Genomic DNA, 20,086 nt, shown 5'->3' on the forward strand with positions numbered 1-20,086 from the left:
GGATGCCTCCCAAGCCACCGTGCTGTCACTTGCATGTATGTACCTCACGAGAACTCGATTTCCTGTGATTCCACCCAAAAATGAGAAATTTATATATATGTATACACACTCTTTCACCTCATATACTCTTTACTTTTGTTTCTGCGCAGAAATCCCTTTCATTCAGTATCACAGTCTAGTCCCGAAAGGAGTTACAACTAGAGAAGGATTATTTAAGCTAAAATTTAGGACACTGAGATTGACTTGCGCTATTATCGCGTTGCCTCCGTATCGCCTACTAAAACAATACTATCGTGTGATTTGTATTACGTGGGCATACCCATACGCTCCGTTGCGTAATATACGCTACGTGCGTCAGCCCTTGCGTCGAGTACGCTTGTCCCGCCCTTTGTTAGGGACACGTGTACACAGGCCAGACACGTCCACAGTAACACAAGTAACACGTTTATATCAATGTAAATGATCTTTAACTGTAATCATTTACTGAACACCACCAGAACTTCCTTGTATCTTAGGCAAGCCGTGTGCGTGTTTTACAAATTACTCCCTTACGTATTAATTTTACTTTTAACTACCAATAGCAACAAATCTTTCTCAGCACGTTATCAATGATAAATGGCAAAACAGGAAGGCGAGATGTGAAAATTACACAAATGACAAATGCAGGTGTGTGCGTGTGTTGCGTACGCAATGCGTATCAAACAGAAATAAAACCGTTTTAAAACACAATAGCGTACTGTTCTTACCTTCCGATTCCGGATTCCACCAGCACTCCTACAGCGTAGCGATGCAGACGCTTATCTAGTCAGCACTACCGTATCCCTCACCACCAACACGGATACAAAGGGATATGCCTTCCCGCCCTTTGCTGACAGATAAAGTCTGCTTGTGTTCGCTAGAGCGGATATGTGGAGGACGGACGAGCTGCCAATTGATAAAGCTAAATATTTATCTTATAACATTCACTATATATTGGTAAGAGACTCAGTACGCAATGGGCGTACGGGGTACCGTAAGGGTACGCACTTAGCGTAGCAGACGCTTGGCCGTGGTCGAGACGCACGAGCGACACGTTCGCTCACGGCTTACGCTAGGTATCGAGGTGATGTGAGTAATGTGGGGTGTGGTGGCCCCTGTGTCGGTGTAGCTGGGCTGCTTCAGGTCGGCACACCCTAACACTTTATTAACACTTATGATTTTCCCTATCACTTTGTATATATTTTTGTATTATTTTAATCACATCACTTACATAGCACTTCTGTGCTTCCTATTAACCCTTATTAATTTTCACCTGTGTGCTGACCTGGGGTAGCCGACCTGTGCCGACATGATGGGGTCCTGCATCCCCGGACCCATACCTAGTATTAGGGACCCCCAGTGACGGAGAGGCCTTGTCGATCGGCCTGGGGGCTTAACCCTATATCTGCAGATATACGCAACCAAGATCTCCGTATAATCTGACTATTATGTAGTAATATTTTTCACTCGGTGTGCATTAGGGAACCATTGTTTTTTCCTCATCAGTGATATGCAAATCATCTTTTATTCCAATAATCATATATTGAATATCTTTTAGCCCTCTTGGCTGTAACTTTGCATTATTGTTTGACGGAGACACCCTCCCACACACTTATCCGCTCTATCACCTCCTTAGAGGAGCCTTTTACCTCAGACATGTCGACACGCGTACCGACACACACCACACACACAGGGGATGCTCTATTTGAAGACAGTTCCCCCACCAGGCCCTTTGGAGAGACAGAGAGAGAGTATGCCAGCACACACCACAGCGCTATATAATACAGGGATGTACACTATACTGAGTGATTTTTCCCCTATAGCAGCTTATATACACAGTTTTGCGCCTACATTTATGTGCCCCCCCTCTCTTTTTTACCCTTTGTGTACCAGGATACTGCAGGGGAGAGCCTGGGGAGTTTCCTTCCAGCTGAGCTGTGAAGAGAAAATGGCGCCGGTGTGCTGAGGAAGAAGGCCCGGCCCCCTCAGCGGCGGGCTTCTGTCCTTTTATGTACTTTAATGGCGGGGGTTAATGCACATATACAGTTTATCAGACTGTATTATGTGCTTTTCGCCAAGTAAGGTAATCTAATTGCTGCCCAGGGCGCCCCCCCCCCAGCGCCCTGCACCCATCAGTGACCGGAGTGTGTGGTGTGCTAAGGGAGCAATGGCGCACAGCTGCAGTGCTGTGCGCTACCTTAATGAAGACCGGAGTCTTCAGCCGCCGATTTTCAACTTCTCTTCGTTCTTCTGGCTCTGCAAGGGGGACGGCGGCACGGCTCCGGACGACCGAGGACTGGGCCTGTGTTCGATCCCTCTGGAGCTAATGGTGTCCAGTAGCCTTAGAAGCCCAAGCTAGCTCCAAGCAGGTAGGTTCGCCACCACCATGACCTGTTTGGCGATGTAGCTAGTCCACCCTGAACTGCACCAACCCTTAAACTTAATCTGCTGACGTAGGGGAGATGTATTATAGAGGCATGTATCATTATCGAGGTGAAGCAGGAAGGAACATCGACAAGATGTATGAACATCTTGTCTGCTGAAGCTGGGGAGTGAAGACTCCTCCCTCCAGTGATCCCTGTCTGAGACCACAACACATCAGCTTAGTGCTGTGTCTCTGCCCGGCTCCAGTGTGCATGTGTGAGATCTTGCTACTCTCACAAGATCTTCTAGGCAGCCCGGAGCCAGCACCTGTCACAGTCAGGGACAGAGCTGGGCAACGCCACCTGTAGCTGTTGAAATCGATAGCTGCAGGTGTCAGAACAGTCAGCGCTACTGACCATTCTTACATTGCTATGCATATGACAGGGGTGCATAGCACCTGCCACCATGCACACACCACTGCTGTAATACATGGGGGGAATCGGTATCAGCGCACATAACATGCGCTGATAACGCTCCCCCCCATAACGCTGTTTCATACATCTACCCCAAAGTCCTTTATTAAGCTCTAATTAGGTAATCAATCACATTGCAAGCTACAGAGTATAGCAACTCCATCGAATGTACTACATTTTCAGTATGAGAGTGGGTGACAACACTGAGATATGCAAATTTTTAATTGTACGTTTGTTTTGTTATACATTTTATTCTATTTTCCTCCCTGCTGCTCTGCATTTATTACACCTTATTTCCATTGTATAAAATTTATTGAACTATCGACTTTTTCTTAATGTTCCCTTCTATATCTATCATAGCATTTCTTTTTTTTGTCAGATTACATTACAAATTGAGTCTCCCATAACCAAAATACTCTACTTTTTGAGCGTGACTGAAATAGTGACACATTTGCTTTCTGATCGGCCAGTGTACACAATTTTTGTTTCATGCACACAATTATTTTATAAAATTAGCTTGAGGCTGTGTGCATCATGGTGTATATGAACATAAATGGAATTCGTGTTTAGGCTTGGGTCCCGTCCCCAAGATCTGGTATGCAAATATTCCAAAATACGGAAAAATTGTAAAAAACTTCTGGTCCCAAGCATTTCGTATATGGGAGACTCAACCTGTATCTCTAAGTATTAGAAACATCTTTGGGTTCAAAGAAAAATTAGATACAAACGGTCATTCATTAAGACAATAGCCTTTAATAGCCCGCCCCGCGCTCGGAGGGCATGGCCTCGTGTGAAAAGACTACCTTACACCCGGAGGCGTAACAAGGGTAGGGTGAGTGGGGCACGTGCCCTGGGCGCCTTGGCAGGCCCAGGAGAGGGGGGCGCCACCGACGGCCAGGGCATCATGCCCCACTCGCCCCCATGACGCCGAAATGTGAGGGGAGGAGAGCGCAGCATCTCTCCCTCCCCTCACCGCCGCCAGCACTAGCAGCGCTGCGTGTGTCCGGTCTCCGGCGTTAGCCAATCAGAGCTTGCGGACAGGCTCCTGATTGGCTGCCGGTCCGCGAGCTCTGATTGGCTGGCGAACCGGAGCCAGACAGCCGCCGGAGACCTGGAGCGGTGAGGAGAGGCGCAGCGCTCTCCTCCCCTCACATACACAACAGGCGCTGGTGAGTGACCGGGGGGGGGGGACTCGGGGGAGCACAGTGGGGCATGTATCTGGCACAGTGGGGCATGTATCTGGCACTCGGGGGAGCACAGTGGGGTATGTATCTGGCACAGTGGGGCATGTATCTGGCACAGTGGGGCATGTATCTGGCACAGTGGGGCATGTATCTGGCACAGTGGGGCAATGTAACTGGCACTGTGGGGCAATGTAACTGGCATTGTGGGGCATGTAACTGGCACGGTGGGGCAATGTATCTGGCACGGTGGGGCATGTATCTGGCACGGTGGGGCATGTATCCGGCACGGTGGGGCATGTATCCGGCATGGTGGGGCATGTATTGTGGGGCATGTATCCGGCACTGTGGGGCATATATCCGGCACTGTGAGGCATTGTATCTGGCACTGTGGGGCATTGTATCTGGCACTGTGGGGCATTGTATCTGGCACTGTGGGGCAATGTAACTGGCACTGTGAGCCATTTTCAGTGGCCACACCCCTTCTGGTGTGTGACCACGCCCATTTTTCGGCACGCGCATGTGCTTCTTTTGCTGTGTTGTTTTGTGTTTTTTTTTTGGGGGGGGGGGGCGCCATTTTCCATCTTCCCCTGGGCTCCAAAAACCCTAGCTACGCCTCTGCTTACACCCCAGTTTTTGACCCTGCAACAACAGACCTCAGCCACCACAGAAAAAAAAATAAGAATTTACTTACCGATAATTCTATTTCTCGTAGTCCGTAGTGGATGCTGGGAACTCCGTAAGGACCATGGGGAATAGCGGCTCCGCAGGAGACTGGGCACAAAAGTAAAGCTTTAGGACTACCTGGTGTGCACTGGCTCCTCCCCCTATGACCCTCCTCCAAGCCTCAGTTAGGATACTGTGCCCGGACGAGCGTACACAATAAGGAAGGATTTATGAATCCCGGGTAAGACTCATACCAGCCACACCAATCACACCGTACAACTTGTGATCTGAACCCAGTTAACAGCATGATAACAGAGGAGCCTCTGGATAGATGGCTTACAACAATAACCCGATTTAGTTAACAATAACTATGTACAAGTATTGCAGACAATCCGCACTTGGGATGGGCGCCCAGCATCCACTACGGACTACGAGAAATAGAATTATCGGTAAGTAAATTCTTATTTTCTCTGACGCCCTAGTGGATGCTGGGAACTCCGTAAGGACCATGGGGATTATACCAAAGCTCCCAAACGGGCGGGAGAGTGCGGATGACTCTGCAGCACCGAATGAGAGAACTCCAGGTCCTCCTCAGCCAGGGTATCAAATTTGTAGAATTTAGCAAACGTGTTTTCCCCTGACCAAGTAGCTGCTCGGCAAAGTTGTAAAGCCGAGACCCCTCGGGCAGCCGCCCAAGATGAGCCCACCTTCCTTGTGGAATGGGCTTTTACAGATTTTGGCTGTGGCAGGCCTGCCACAGAATGTGCAAGCTGAATTGTATTACAAATCCAACGCGCAATAGTCTGCTTAGAAGCAGGAGCACCCAGCTTGTTGGGTGCATACAGGATAAACAGCGAGTCAGATTTTCTGACTCCAGCCGTCCTGGAAACATATATTTTAAAGGCCCTGACTACGTCCAACAACTTGGAGTCCTCCAAGTCACTAGTAGCCGCAGGTACCACAATAGGTTGGTTCAGATGAAACACTGAAACCACCTTAGGGAGAAAATGAGGACGAGTCCTCAATTCCGCCCTGTCTGAATGGAAGATCAGATAAGGGCTTTTACAGGATAAAGCCCGCCAATTCTGACACGCGCCTGGCCGAGGCCAGGGCCAACAACATGACCACTTTCCATGTGAGATATTTTAACTCCACAGATTCAAGTGGTTCAAACCAATGTGACTTTAGGAACCCCAAAACTACATTGAGATCCCAAGGTGCCACTGGAGGCACAAAAGGAGGCTGTATATGCAGTACCCCTTTTACAAACGTCTGAACTTCAGGAACTGAAGCTAGTTCTTTCTGGAAGAAAATTGACAGGGCCGAAATTTGAACCTTAATGGACCCCAATTTTAGGCCCATAGACACTCCTGTTTACAGGAAATGCAGGAATCGACCTAGTTGAAATTCCTCCATCGGGGCCTTACTGGCCTCGCACCACGCAACATATTTTCGCCAAATGCGGTGATAATGCTTTGCGGTTACATCCTTCCTGGCTTGATCAGGGTAGGGATGACTTCATCCGGAATGCCTTTTTCCTTCAGGATCCGGCGTTCAACCGCCCTGCCGTCAAACGCAGCCGCGGTAAGTCTTGGAATAGACAGGGTCCTTGCTGGAGCAGGTCCCTTCTTAGAGGTAGAGGCCACGGGTCCTCCGTGAGCATCTCTTGAAGTTCCGGGTACCAAGTCCTTCTTGGCCAATCCGGAGCCACGAGTATAGTTCTTACTCCCCTCCGTCTTATAATTCTCAGTACTTTTGGTATGAGAGGAAGAGGAGGGAACACATACACTGACTGGTACACCCACGGTGTTACCAGAGCGTCCACAGCTATTGCCTGAGGGTCCCTTGACCTGGCGCAATACCTGTCCAATTTTTTGTTTAGGCGGGACGCCATCATGTCCACCTTTGGTTTTTCCCAACGGTTTACAATCATGTGGAAGACTTCTGGGTGAAGTCCCCACTCTCCCGGATGGAGGTCGTGCCTGCTGAGGAAGTCTGCTTCCCAGTTGTCCACTCCCGGAATGAACACTGCTGACAATGCTATCACATGATTTTCCGCCCAGCGAAAAATCCTTGCAGCTTCTGCCATTGCCCTCCTGCTTCTTGTGCCGCCCTGTCTGTTTACGTGGGCGACTGCCGTGATGTTGTCCGACTGGATCAGCACCGGCTGACCTTGAAGCAGAGGTCTTGCTTGGCTTAGGGCATTGCAAATGGCCCTTAGCTCCAAAATATTTATGTGAAGTGATGTCTCCAGGCTTGACCACAAGCCCTGGAAATTTCCTCCCTGTGTGACTGCTCCCCAGCCTCGCAGGCTGGCATCCGTGGTCACCAGGACCCAGTCCTGAATGCCGAATCTGCGGCCCTCTAGAAGATGAGCACTCTGCAACCACCACAGGAGAGACACCCTTGTCTTAGGTTTCTGACTAGTTCGGATAACTCCCTGGCTTTCTCCTCCGGGAGAAACACCTTTTTCTGGACTGTGTCCAGGATCATCCCTAGGAATAGAAGACGTGTCGTCGGGATCAGCTGCGATTTTGGAATATTGAGAATCCAACCGTGCTGCCGCAACACTACTTGAGATAGTGCTACCCCGACTATCAACTGTTCCCTGGATCTTGCCCTTATCAGGAGATCGTCCAAGTAAGGGATAACTAAAACTCCCTTCCTTCGAAGGAGTATCATCATTTCGGCCATTACTTTGGTAAAGACCCGGGGTGCCGTGGACAAACCAAACGGCAGCGTCTGAAACTGATAGTGACAGTTCTGTACCACAAACCTGAGGTACCCTTGGTGAGAAGGGTAAATTGGGACATGGAGATAAGCATCCTTGATGTCCAGAGACACCATATAATCCCCTTCTTCCAGGTTCGCAATCACCGCTCTGAGTGACTCCATCTTAAATTTGAACCTTTGTATGTAAGTGTTCAAGGATTTCAGATTTAAAATAAGTCTCACCGAGCCGTCCGGCTTCGGTACCACAAACAGCGTGGAATAATACCCCTTTCCCTGTTGTAGGAGGAGTACCTTGATTATCACCTGCTGGGAATACAGCTTGTGAATGGCTTCTGCTGCAGCCTTTTTCCTCTCCCTCTGCCACGGGGCAGAAATGAGGAGTCTTTTGCCCGCTTGCCCTTATGGGGCCTAAAGGACTGCGCCTGATAATACGGCGTCTTCTTATGTTGAGAGGCTACCTGGGGTAAAAATGTGGATTTCCCAGCCGTTGCCACCAGGTCTGTTAGACCTACCCCAAATAACTCCTCCCTTTTATAAGGCGATACTTCCATATGCCTTTTGGAATCAGCATCACCTGACCACTGTCTTGTTCATAACCCTCTTCTGGCAGAAATGGACAGCGCACTTACTCTTGATGCCAGTCGGCAAATATCCCTCTGTGCATCACGCATATATATAGAAATGCATCTTTTAAATGCTCTATAGTCAGTAATATACTGTCCCTATCTAGGGTATCAATATGGTCAGTCAGGGAATCCGACCAAGCCACCCCAGCACTGCACATCCAGGCTGAGGCGATTGCTGGTCGCAGTATCACACCCGTGTGAGTGTATATACATTTTTAGGATATTTTCCTGCTTTCTGTCAGCAGGTTCCTTAAGGGCGGCCGTATCCGGGGACGGTAGTGCCACCTGTTTAGACAAGCGTGTGAGCGCTTTATCCACCCTAGGGGGTGTTTCCCAACGTGCCCTATCCTCTGGCGGGAAGGGGTATGATACTAATAACTTTTTAGGAATTAACAGTTTTTATCGGGGGAAACCCACGCATCATCACACACTTCATTTAATTCCTCAGATGCAGGAAAAACTACAGGCAGTTTTTTCTCACCCAACATAATACCCTTTTTAGTGGTACTGGTATTATCAGAAATATGTAAAACATTTTCCATAGCCTCAATCATGTAACGTGTGGCCCTACTGGAAGTCACATTCGTCTCTTAATCGTCGACACTGGAGTCAGTATCCGTGTCGGCGTCTGTATCTGCCATCTGAGGTAATGGGCGTTTTAGAGCCCCTGATGGCTTTTGAGACACCTGGACAGGCACAGGCTGAGTAGCCGGCTGTCTCATGTCATCAATCTTTTGTAAAGAGCTGACACTGTCACGTAATTCCTTCCATAAGCTCAGCCACTCAGGTGTCGACTCCCTAGGGGGTGACATCTCCATTACAGGCAATTGCTCCGCCTCCACACCATTTTCCTCCTCATACATGTCGACACAATCGTACCGACACACAGCACACACACAGGGAATGCTCTGATAGAGGACAGGACCCCACTAGCCCTTTGGGGAGACAGAGGGAGAGTATGCCAGCACACACCAGAGCGCTATATATATACAGGGATAACCTTATAGAAGTGTTTTTCCCCTTATAGCTGCTGTTTTATTAATACTGCGCCTAATTAGTGACCCCCTCTCTTTTTTTAACCCCTTTCTGTAGTGTAGTAACTGCAGGGGAGAGCCAGGGAGCTTCCCTCCAATGGAGCTGTGAGAGAAAATGGCGCCAGTGTGCGGAGGAGATAGGCTCCGCCCCTTTTTCGCTGACTTTTCTCCCGCATTTTTATGGATTCTGGCAGGGGCTAAAATACATCCATATAGCCCTGGGGGTTATATGTGATGTATGTTTGCCAGCCAAGGTGTTTTTATTGCTGCTCAGGGCGCCCCCCCCCCCAGCGCCCTGCACCCTCAGTGACTGCAGTGTGAGGTGTGTATGAGGAGCAATGGCGCACAGCTGCAGTGCTGTGCGCTACCTTGGTGAAGACTGATGTCTTCTGCCGCCGATTTTCCGGACCTCTTCTTGCTTCTGGCTCTGTAAGGGGGCCGGCGGCGCGGCTCTGGGACCGGACTCCGAGGCTGGGCCTGTGTTCGGTCCCTCTGGAGCTAATGGTGTCCAGTAGCCAAGAAGCCCAAGCTGGCTGCAAGGAGGCAGGTTCGCTTCTTCTCCCCTTAGTCCCTCGATGCAGTGAGCCTGTTGCCAGCAGGTCTCACTGAAAATAAAAAACCTAAAACTAAACTTTCACTAAGAAGCTCAGGAGAGCCCCTAGTGTGCACCCTTCTCGGCCGGGCACAAAAATCTAACTGAGGCTTGGAGGAGGGTCATAGGGGGAGGAGCCAGTGCACACCAGGTAGTCCTAAAGCTTTACTTTTGTGCCCAGTCTCCTGCGGAGCCGCTATTCCCCATGGTCCTTACGGAGTTCCCAGCATCCACTAGGACGTCAGAGAAAACAACCATTCCACCATATTGAGCCCCACAGAGTAATGCCCCTTTCACCATATTATGCCATACACTGCAATGCCCGTGATACATTATGCCATACAGTAAAGCTTCTAATTACTTTTAAATTACCTGTTTGTCACTGGGTGCCATGCTTGTTGCCAGGGTTTTCATGCTCTGGGATGCATGTTCATTGCCAAGGGTAATGCTCATTGCCAGGGGTTTCATGCTCTGGGATCCATGGTCGTTGCAAGGGGTTTCATGTTTTGGGATGCATGCTCATTGCCAATGGTAATGCTCGTTGCTAAGGGTTTCATGCTCTGGGATGCATACCCATTGGCAAGGGTAATTTTCGTTGCTAGGGGTTTCATGCTCTGGGATTCCTGCTTGTTGCCAAGGGTAATGCTTGTTGCTGGGGGTTTCATGCTCTGGGATTCATGATCGTTGCCAAGGGTAATGCTCATTGCTAGGGGTTTCATGCTCTGGGATTCCTGCTTGTTGCCAAGGGTAATGCTTGTTGTTAGGGGTGTATAATTGCTGGTGGGCGCTAGCACTGCTATGCTGCTCCCCCTCCTTCCTCTTCACTATTACTCCACTCGAGGGGCGGAGGTTCGTGGAATACAGGTGTATATCCACATTACTGTTAAATAAGCCACTCCACAGGTTAAGTACTATTCTGTCTCATGACATTGAGGGATCAGATTGTGTGTACAATTATTCTACCATGCCATCGCTATCAAAATACCCATATCTCAACAAAAAGATCATGCCATTTGGGAATGTTAATATGATTAAAAAAAAACCATAGGATTTTAATACCTACCAGTAAATCCTTTTCTCTTAGTCCGTAGAGGATGCTGGGAACTCCGTAAGGACCATGGGGTATAGACGGGATCCGCAGGAGACATGGGCACACTATAAGACTGTGAATGGGTGTGAACTGGCTCCTCCCTCTATGCCCCTCCTCCAGACTCCAGTTAGAGAACTGTGCCCAGGGAAACGGACATTTCGAGGAAAGAATATATTGTTTAAACACGGTGAGTGTCATACCAGCTCACACCTCGAACCCGCCGCAGAACGTGGCATGCAATAGAACACCAGCCAACGGCATGAAAAAATACACAGCCATATGCTGCGATAATATGTAACACAACCTGTGTGTCGACACAATCAAAAATAAGATACCACATGCCATGGCATGAGCAACGTCAGCAACAGCCTGACTGAAACGAAACACCACAAGAGTGTAACCATAATCAATAACTGCAGATACAGTACGCACTGGGACGGGCGCCCAGCATCCTCTACGGACTAAGAGAAAAGGATTTACCGGTAGGTAATAAATCCTATTTTCTCCTACGTCCTAGAGGATGCTGGGAACTCCGTAAGGACCATGGGGTTTATACCAAAGCTCCAGACCGGGCGGGAGAGTGCGAACGACTCTGCAGCACCGATTGAGCAAACATGAGGTCCCCATCAGCCAGAGTATCAAACTTGTAGAACTTTAGCAAAAGTGTTCAAACCCGACCAAGTAGCCGCTCGGCAAAAAGGAATCGCCGAGACCCCCCCGGGCATCCGCCCAAGAAGATCCCAACTTCCTAGAAGAATGGGTCTCCACCGCCATCGGTAACGGCAATCCTGCCGGAGAACGAGCAAGCCGAATCGTATCACAGATCCAGCGTGCAACAGACTGCATAGAAGCAGGTGCCTCAATTGTGCTGAGAGCATACAGGATAAACAGAGCCTCTGTTTCCCCAAACTGAGCCGATCTGGCGACCAAAAAATTCAAAGCCAGGGGCGTGGCTTGGCCGGCATCAGGGAAAGCTGGGAGTACGTGGAGCTCCAGCTTGGCCATCCCTATTAAAGTGCCTGGGCCCACGATATTTAGTGCCAACCGACTGCACTGGGCCTACCTGAGCCTGCCAATCGACCTGGTGCTGGGAGGTGAGAGCTGAGTCGGGGGGGCCCTGTGTTGCCCCCTGCGGATTGCGGCCTACCTCCAGTGCTGAGGCCGGGACCTCGATTTGGAGTGCGAGCCGCCGGAGGGAACACCTTGCTGGATCCGGAACGCTCAGCCCGCTTGGCGGATTTGATCCCCCACTCTGGGAGCACGCCCCACCGCTGGACGCTCTGCAGGAAGTACGGAGGCCCCAGCTGGAGACCACGGACTGCCGGGGACGCCCGAGGTAAGGGCCGCGGCTGGCGGTGGCGGCGGCCATCTTGTGGTTGGCGCCGCTGACCACTCGGCCGTAGCGGCTGCTGCAGGGGACCTGCTGTGGGGCCAATAACCCAGGCTCCAACCCCCAATACCCCCACTGACCTGGCCCTTGCATTTGGGAGACAGAGGGAGAGACAGTGGGCTGCTGCAGCCTTGGGGACCAGCCGGCGGCCATCTTGGGACTGGCAGCACCACTGCAACTCATAAGCAGTGACATTATATAGTGCCTCACAGGCTCCTGTCACCCCTATTCTAGCCAGCTCACTGCTCCCACTCCACACGCATGCTCCCTGCCCCCTCGGGCCCCTGTGATGTGACACCTGAAACGTGGAGGGCATACTGGCAGTCATCCGTACCATTCCTGCACCCGGCCCCCCCTGTGTCACTCAGCTGCTACCGCTTTGCCGTAAAGGACCCGGAATATCTCTCGACCCATGGCCCTGCGGCCGGTCTGTTTCTTTTTTGCAAGTTTACTCCTATACTGATGGCCGGCTAGCCACCTAGACTCTGGGGTGGCGTGCCGGTGCTGACCCCGACGGGAGGATGCTCTAATCACACAACGTCACTTCTGATGTTCTACTGACGTACCCAAAGTGCCACATGGTGAGAGGAAAGAAAGGATCGCAAGGGAGAGGAAAGAGGCCACATACACTCACCCCGACGCGTGCAATGGATACCCCGACCTCGGTAGATATGCAGCAATTTTTTCTCCCCCAGGGCTCCGCCCCTACGGCGGCTGCCTCCCTACCCTCGACCCCACGTTTCTCGCCTGACTCGGACTCGGCTTCCCAGGTGGGATCACAGACGGCAGCCCCACACGCCACGACGGATCCGGGAAGTCTCGCCCAGATTCTGACCCTGCTGCAGGCCCTACCAACTAAACAGGACTTTGAGCACTTGGAAGGAAGAGTCCGGGAAACGGTACGCTCAGAGATCGCTGCGGTTCAGGTAGAAATAACACACATCGGCTCCCGCCTGTCTATGCTGGAAGGCTTCTCCTCAGACACAGCAGCTGCACATAACGCCCTCAGGGCCACCGTTATCAAACAGGCGTCCTGCCTTCAACAGCTCCAAGACCGTGTAGAAGATTTGGATAACCGCGGAAGGAGAAATAACCTGAGGGTCAGGGGAGTTTCGGAGGATATTGCCCCTGCCTGCCTCACTGACTTCCTCACGACGGTTTTCAATGAAATTTTGGGCCGTGATCCCGCTTCCATAATCGAATTCGACAGGGCCCACCGTGCTTTGAGACCCAGGGGCGCACCGTCTGATCGTCCTCGCGACATTATCTGTCGTCTTCATTACTACACGGAAAAAGAAGAGATCCTTCGCAAAACCCGCCGCATGGACGTGATAGAGATTGCCTCTCATAAACTCCAGATCTTCCAGGACCTATCGTGGACGACCCTTCAGAAGCGCAGAGCCTTACACCCGCTCACTGCAGAACTTCGGAAGCTGGGCATCAAATATCGATGGAGCTTCCCTTTTGGCCTACAGACCTCACACAATGGGACTCTATATACCTTTAAGGACCCCTCCGATTTGCCCCTTTTCTGCCAAGCGCTGGGAATACCACAGGTCTCTCTTCCAGAATGGCAGGAGCCTCTGACCGACGGCGCCCCACCTGAACTCACCCACCCTGACAACGACTGGCACCTGGTCCACCGTAACCCGAGACCCCCCAGGGAGCTGCGTTCCTCCACGCAATCGGCAAAGAGGTGAAAATCGCAGCCTGGTTCGGGACTTTCACTGGAGCAATTTCGGGTGATCCTTCCTTAGCTTAAAGGAATTATCGCTGACTCGGGGGATCTCCATGCCGTGCGGCACACTCTCCCAGTTGGAAGGTGGTCGGGGTACCGAGAACGTACTCGACTTAACGAATGTCCACCAGACCTGCACGGGTCGGAGTCACCTGTTCCTGGTTAAAATCCATTTATTTTCAGTAGTTGTTTCTTCTTAGTTGTGTGATCAAACTGTTCAGATGTATTATTGATTGTGATGTTATATTCCCTGTTGGGGCTGGGGCTGGCACTGACCCCCCCAGTTCGCCCCTACACCGCCCGAGTATTCTTGGTCTCCGACGCGAATAGCGCGTCCGAGCTCCCAGGAGGCGGTAGAGTTGCCATATAATCAGTTTATTTTTTCAGCTGATATCTGCATATGTTAGGTCTGTCGACCTACCTTCTCTATGTTCTCTTTGTTTCTGTTTCTTTTTCTACCTTTCCTCCCTTCCTCCCCCTACTATGTATCTCTCCACTGTGCGAGAAGTCGTGTCTTCTGGGTCGGACTAAGCATTCCATATATGTTCCCAGACGATGGCGGTAGATCCTAAACTGACACATATAAAATTGGTTTCTCTTAACGTGAAGGGCCTCAATGTCCCGGAGAAACGCTCGAGGCTGCTTAGGGACCTATTTGCATTCAGAGCTGATGTGGCGTTTTTACAAGAAACCCACTTCAAAGTGGGAGTGGCCCCGGGTCTCAAAGACCGTAACTACCCACATTCTTTCTACAACAACAACAGCAAGAGCAAATCTCTAGGAGTAGCTATTTTGCTATCTAAACGTTTGCCTTTTCAAGATATAACGTCCGAATCCTTGGGGGAGGGCAGGATACTCCTAGTGAAATGTACACTGTTCGATCAGCCATATACATTCATCAACCTATACGCTCCCAACCAATCACAACCTAGATTCTTGGCGAAGGCTCTGAATCGTGTAGCCCCCTTAATAGCGGGTATTCCAGTTATTGGAGGCGATCTTAATTGGACCCTCCAACCAGAGGTGGACATCTCTGGGGCGCCGGCGAGGCCCTCCCTAGCATCGCACCGTGGGGTGCGGCGGTCTCTCCACGACCACCAGCTGATCGACACCTGGCGGCTCCAACACCCCGGGGACAGGGACTATACGTTCTACTCCAGACCCCACGACATTTACTCCAGACTAGACTATTTCCTCCTACCTCACAGATTCCTACATTTAGTTAGGGAAACAGCTATTGGACTAATCACTTGGTCGGACCACGCTCCTGTCTACCTGACCCTGGAGACATCCCATCCACACTCCAAGCAATGTACCTGGCGGTTGAATGAACAACTTCTGATGGATACGAGGTTCCAACCCCAGCTGCTTGAGACTTTGGAGAACTATTTCCTAGATAATGAGACGCCAGATGTCTCCCGGGTCACGGTGTGGGAAGCCCACAAGTGTGTTCTACGAGGAAAGCTCATACAGCTAGGCTCCATGCTGAAAAAAGAGAGACTCGGGGAAAAGACTACCTTACTCCAGCGACTTAAGGACTTAGAGACATCACACAAAACGAACCCCTCCCCATCGGTACTGACCGCCCTGACTGAGACAAGATCTGCTCTCAACAAACTGTTGTTCGCGGACATTAAGAGGGACTACAGGCTCTGTAGAAACCGCTTCTATCAATGGGGCAACAGACCGGGGAAGCTACTGGCTAGGGCGCTCCGCGCGCAGAGGGCCACGCTATTTATACAATCGGTACAGGATGCGGCGGGGACTCGCCGCACCCTTACAAAGGACATCGCCGAAACCTTCCACGCTTACTACTCCAAATTATATAATCTTCGGACGCTAGGAACCCCGACATCCCTGTCGACAACTCGAGACCTGGTGGAGGGTTACCTTGGTGACGCGGGACTCCCTAAAATATCAGCGGATGAGAGTGCCTGGCTAGACTCCCCCTTTACCCTCCCGGAATTGGAACAAGCCCTTAAGGAAGCTCCTTCCGGAAAGAGCCCAGGCCCAGATGGCTATACAGTTTCTTATTACAAACTCTTTAAGAGCGCTCTCCTGCCCAAAATGCTACTGGCATTCAATGAGATATCTGACGACCGAGGTTTCTCCCCTCAATCATTAGAGGCATTCATTACAGTTATACCAAAGGAAGGGAAAGACCCGGCACAATGTGCTAGTTACCGACCCATATCCCTCCTCAACACAGACGTCAAGCTGTTTGCTAAACTTATAGCAAACAGATTGAAGCTGCTACTCCCCAATATTGTGCATTCGGATCAGGTGGGTTTCATACCAGGAAGAGAGGCCCGCGATAACACCACCAAGATCATTGATTTGATACACTTGGCCTCGAGCAAAAGTGAACCGGTGGTGGTGCTTTCTACCGATGCCGAGAAGGCTTTTGACAGGGTAGATTGGACGTTCATGGAGGGGGTCCTGCGTCACCTGGGGTTGGGACCGATCAGTTTAGGGCGCATTTTAGCACTTTATAACTCTCCCTCTGCAAGGATTAAAATTAATGGAGACTTGTCCCGCCCGGTTCCGATAAGGAATGGCACTAGACAAGGATGCCCCCTCTCGCCACTAATTTTTGTCCTCTGTATGGAGGCCTTGGCGGGAGCCATTAGATTAAATCCAAACATCTCGGGACTCACGGCTGGGGGTAGAGAATTCAAACTCGCACTGTTCGCAGACGACCTGTTAGCTATCCTGTCAAACCCGGTGGTGTCCGTCCCCAACCTGATGACCGAGCTAGATAGGTACGGTTCTATGTCAAACTTCAAGATTAATCTCTCCAAGTCAGTGGCAGTGAATGTGTCACTGGCCTCCCAAGCTCTTGATAATCTTAAACAATCCTTCCCCTTCCACTGGCATCCCTCTAGCTTCAAATACTTGGGGATCACACTCCATAATTTCAAAATTTCAAAAAACTACTGACTTCACTCCGTTCTGAGTTCCGGGATTGGGGCAACAAAAGACTGTCCTGGTTGGGGAGGCTTAGTGTCATCAAAATGAATGTTCTGCCGAGGGTCCTTTATCTCCTCCAGGCGCTCTCGATATCCATTCCCAAAGCATGGTTCAGAGACTTACATAATTCGGTGAGGGACTTCGTCTGGGGAGATAAACGACCTCGTTTCCGGCACGACATCCTTTTTCGCCCTAAACACAAGGGGGGTCTTCAGTTGCCGCACTTTACTCTGTACTATGAGGCCATTATTCTCCACCGAATCATGGAATGGTCGCGCCCATATGACATAAAACAGTGGGTTCATATCGAGGGAACGGTGATGCCTGCCCCCATTGCATACTACCCCTGGCACTCAAAGCTGCCACGTGTGGATCACCCTACTATTGGCCCTACACTTACACGCTGGGGAAGACTTAGGGTACTACCACACATATCTTCTAAATATTCCCCTCTGACTCCATTGTTCAACAACCCAGATTTCCCACCGGCTGCCTCAGGCCTGGGATTCGACTCTTGGAAAAGGGCGGGGGTGACACGTGTCGGCGGGCTGGTGGAACGTGGAGAGATGGTCCCTTTCCCCTTACTGCAATCCAAGTGGAACCTATCGCCTTCAGAGATCTGGAAATATCTCCAATTAAAACATTTTGCCATGGGGAGCGCTATACGCCCGAGCCTGAGTAGATCATTAACAGCTTTTGAGAGCCTCTGCCTGGAGCCTTCTCGCCCACCACACTTCCTCTCAAGGTGCTATCGAATACTGCTTGAGAATAAATTCCCAGATCTACCCAAATATGCTAGAGACTGGGGCCATGACGTGCAGATAGACTTGTCGGAGGAGGACTGGGAGAAGAGCTTTCAAGCCACCTTCGCCAGCTCCTCTAGTTATTCGGTCCTTGAGACGCACTTTAAAGTCCTGTCTCGCTGGTATAGGTGCCCCCAAACATTAGCTAAAATGTTTCCCAATGTAACAGATGCGTGTTGGAGATGTAGCAATCATCCGGGCTCCCCGATGCACATCTGGTGGAGCTGCCCCGAGCTTCGTCCCTTCTGGGATAAGGTTATAGCAATTTCGAAATTGATAGTGGATCCGGGGGTTCCTTCGGAGCCTACTTTCTGGCTTCTCAACTGTACTTCATGGCCCCTGTCTACATATAAAAAATCTATATTAAAATTTCTCAATAGCGCAGCCAAAGCGGTCATTCCGGTTCACTGGCGATCGACTACTCCTCCTACCGTGAAGGAGTGGATCGCCAGAGTAGATTGGTATATGACTATGGAGGAATTGCGGGTGACACCGGAGACGAACCAGAGATTCACGACTACTTGGTCCCCTTGGCTCGAATTTAAGGCCTCACAAGCTTACTCGACATTGCTGTAGCGACCTAGACCATTTACTTTGATCCCCTACCCGGGCTCCCCCGCTGTCCTCCTGGGAACGATTGGAGCTAGAAACGTACACCTCAGACCCCCAACCAGACTAGACACAGAGGATTCGCTGTGTCCTCCCCTCCCCCCTTCTTCCCCCCGTCTTCTCAGACTCTCTAACCCACCCCCCCCTTTTTTTTATTTATTTTTTATTTTTTCCTTTTTCTTTTCTTTTCTTCCTCTCCACTCTGTACTCTTCTGTAAAGTTTTCTGGAACTGATTTAAAAATTGGAAATGCTTTATTGAGGCAGCAAGCATCTAGAACGGCCTGAAGCGACTTTAAATTTCAGATAAGGCCCTAGCTGGGGTGTTCCCCAACAGCAGGCCATGTTAAGTTCATAAACAGTCATTGCTTATATCAATTGGATTTATTGACATTTGAATTGTATATGCTGTCTTCTATTACTCGCTGTAATATGTTCTTACCCTTAACCAATAAACATTTATTGAAAAAAAAAAAAAAAAAAAATTCAAAGCCTGATTACCTCGAGAGACTTTGAAACAGTCAATGCTTAAGTAACCACAGGCATCAAAACAGTCAGGTTTTCTGCGACACACAGAAAAACACTTGTGGCAGAACTATTTTCTGAGTTCTCAATTCCGCTCTATCCACATAGAAGATCAAACAGGGCTCTTGTGAGACAAAGCTGGTACTTCCGACACCCGCCATGCGGACGCCAAGGCCAATAGCCTGACCACTTTCCAGAGGGAAATTTTTAACACAACCTTTCATAAAGGTTCCCACCAGTGTGACATCCGAAACTGCAACACCACGTTAAGGTCCCGCGGTGCCCCTGGAGGCACAAATGGAGGTTGAATGTGCAGCACACCTTTCACCAAAGTCTGAACTCCCGGAAAGATGGCCAATTCAGTTTTGAAAGGAAATTTTATAAGGCCAAAAACTGCACTGAAAAGGGAGCCTAACTTTAGGCCTGCATCCACCTCCGCTTGCAAAGAATGGAGACAACCGACCCAGCTGAAATTCTTCCGTACGAGCCTTCTAGGATTCACACCAAGACACATACTTCCTCCAAAAATGGAGGTAAAGTTTCACCGTTACTCCTTTCCTAGCTTGAAGTAAAGTGGAAATGACTTTATCCTTTCGGGCTAGGACACGGCGTACAAATGCCATGTCGTCAGCCGCAGCCGCGGGAAGTCTTGATACACGCCCTGTCCCTGCCGCAACAGGTCCTGTCGTAGAAGAAAAAAGGCTATGGATCTTCTATGGGGTCACTGTGTTGAAGAACAGTCAGAGAGAAACAACGATTTGCGCCATTTGTTTCTTGACCTCACCGTAGTCAGGAGAGCGTCTCCGAACAGAATAATAATAAAAATGTCTCTAACTATTAAAGGAAAACCATCATACTGCCATCTCTCCGTTGAAATGGCAAAGTCAATCCTGGATAGCAACCCAGGTAAGCTTAATGCGATGAAAAACACATTTAAACCCCTTTCTTCCTTTATGAGTTGGAGCTCCCTGGCCTGAGAGATCCCATCCTATAGTTCAACTTCTTAAGTAGAAATCTATGTTTCTTTTTTTTTTTACAGGGACCGCAGGACAATGTCCTGCACCTGACGCAACTCTGGTATGGCGTCGCATACCACCTCCCCTTCCAGAGGAGAATCGGTAAGATCTTATTTGAAAAATCAGTGAGGGGAATCATCTGTAAACTCCAGTATGTCCCCTTTTGGATTCAATCATTAACTCACAGGTCCAAGTCCAATCCCGGACTGATTGAAGAGCATTAGACGAGTTCCCACCGGTGTGTCGGCAAGATAGACCCA

The sequence above is a fragment of the Pseudophryne corroboree genome, chromosome 2, assembly GCF_028390025.1.
Source record: "Pseudophryne corroboree isolate aPseCor3 chromosome 2, aPseCor3.hap2, whole genome shotgun sequence".
Taxonomy (NCBI): Eukaryota; Metazoa; Chordata; class Amphibia; order Anura; family Myobatrachidae; genus Pseudophryne; species Pseudophryne corroboree.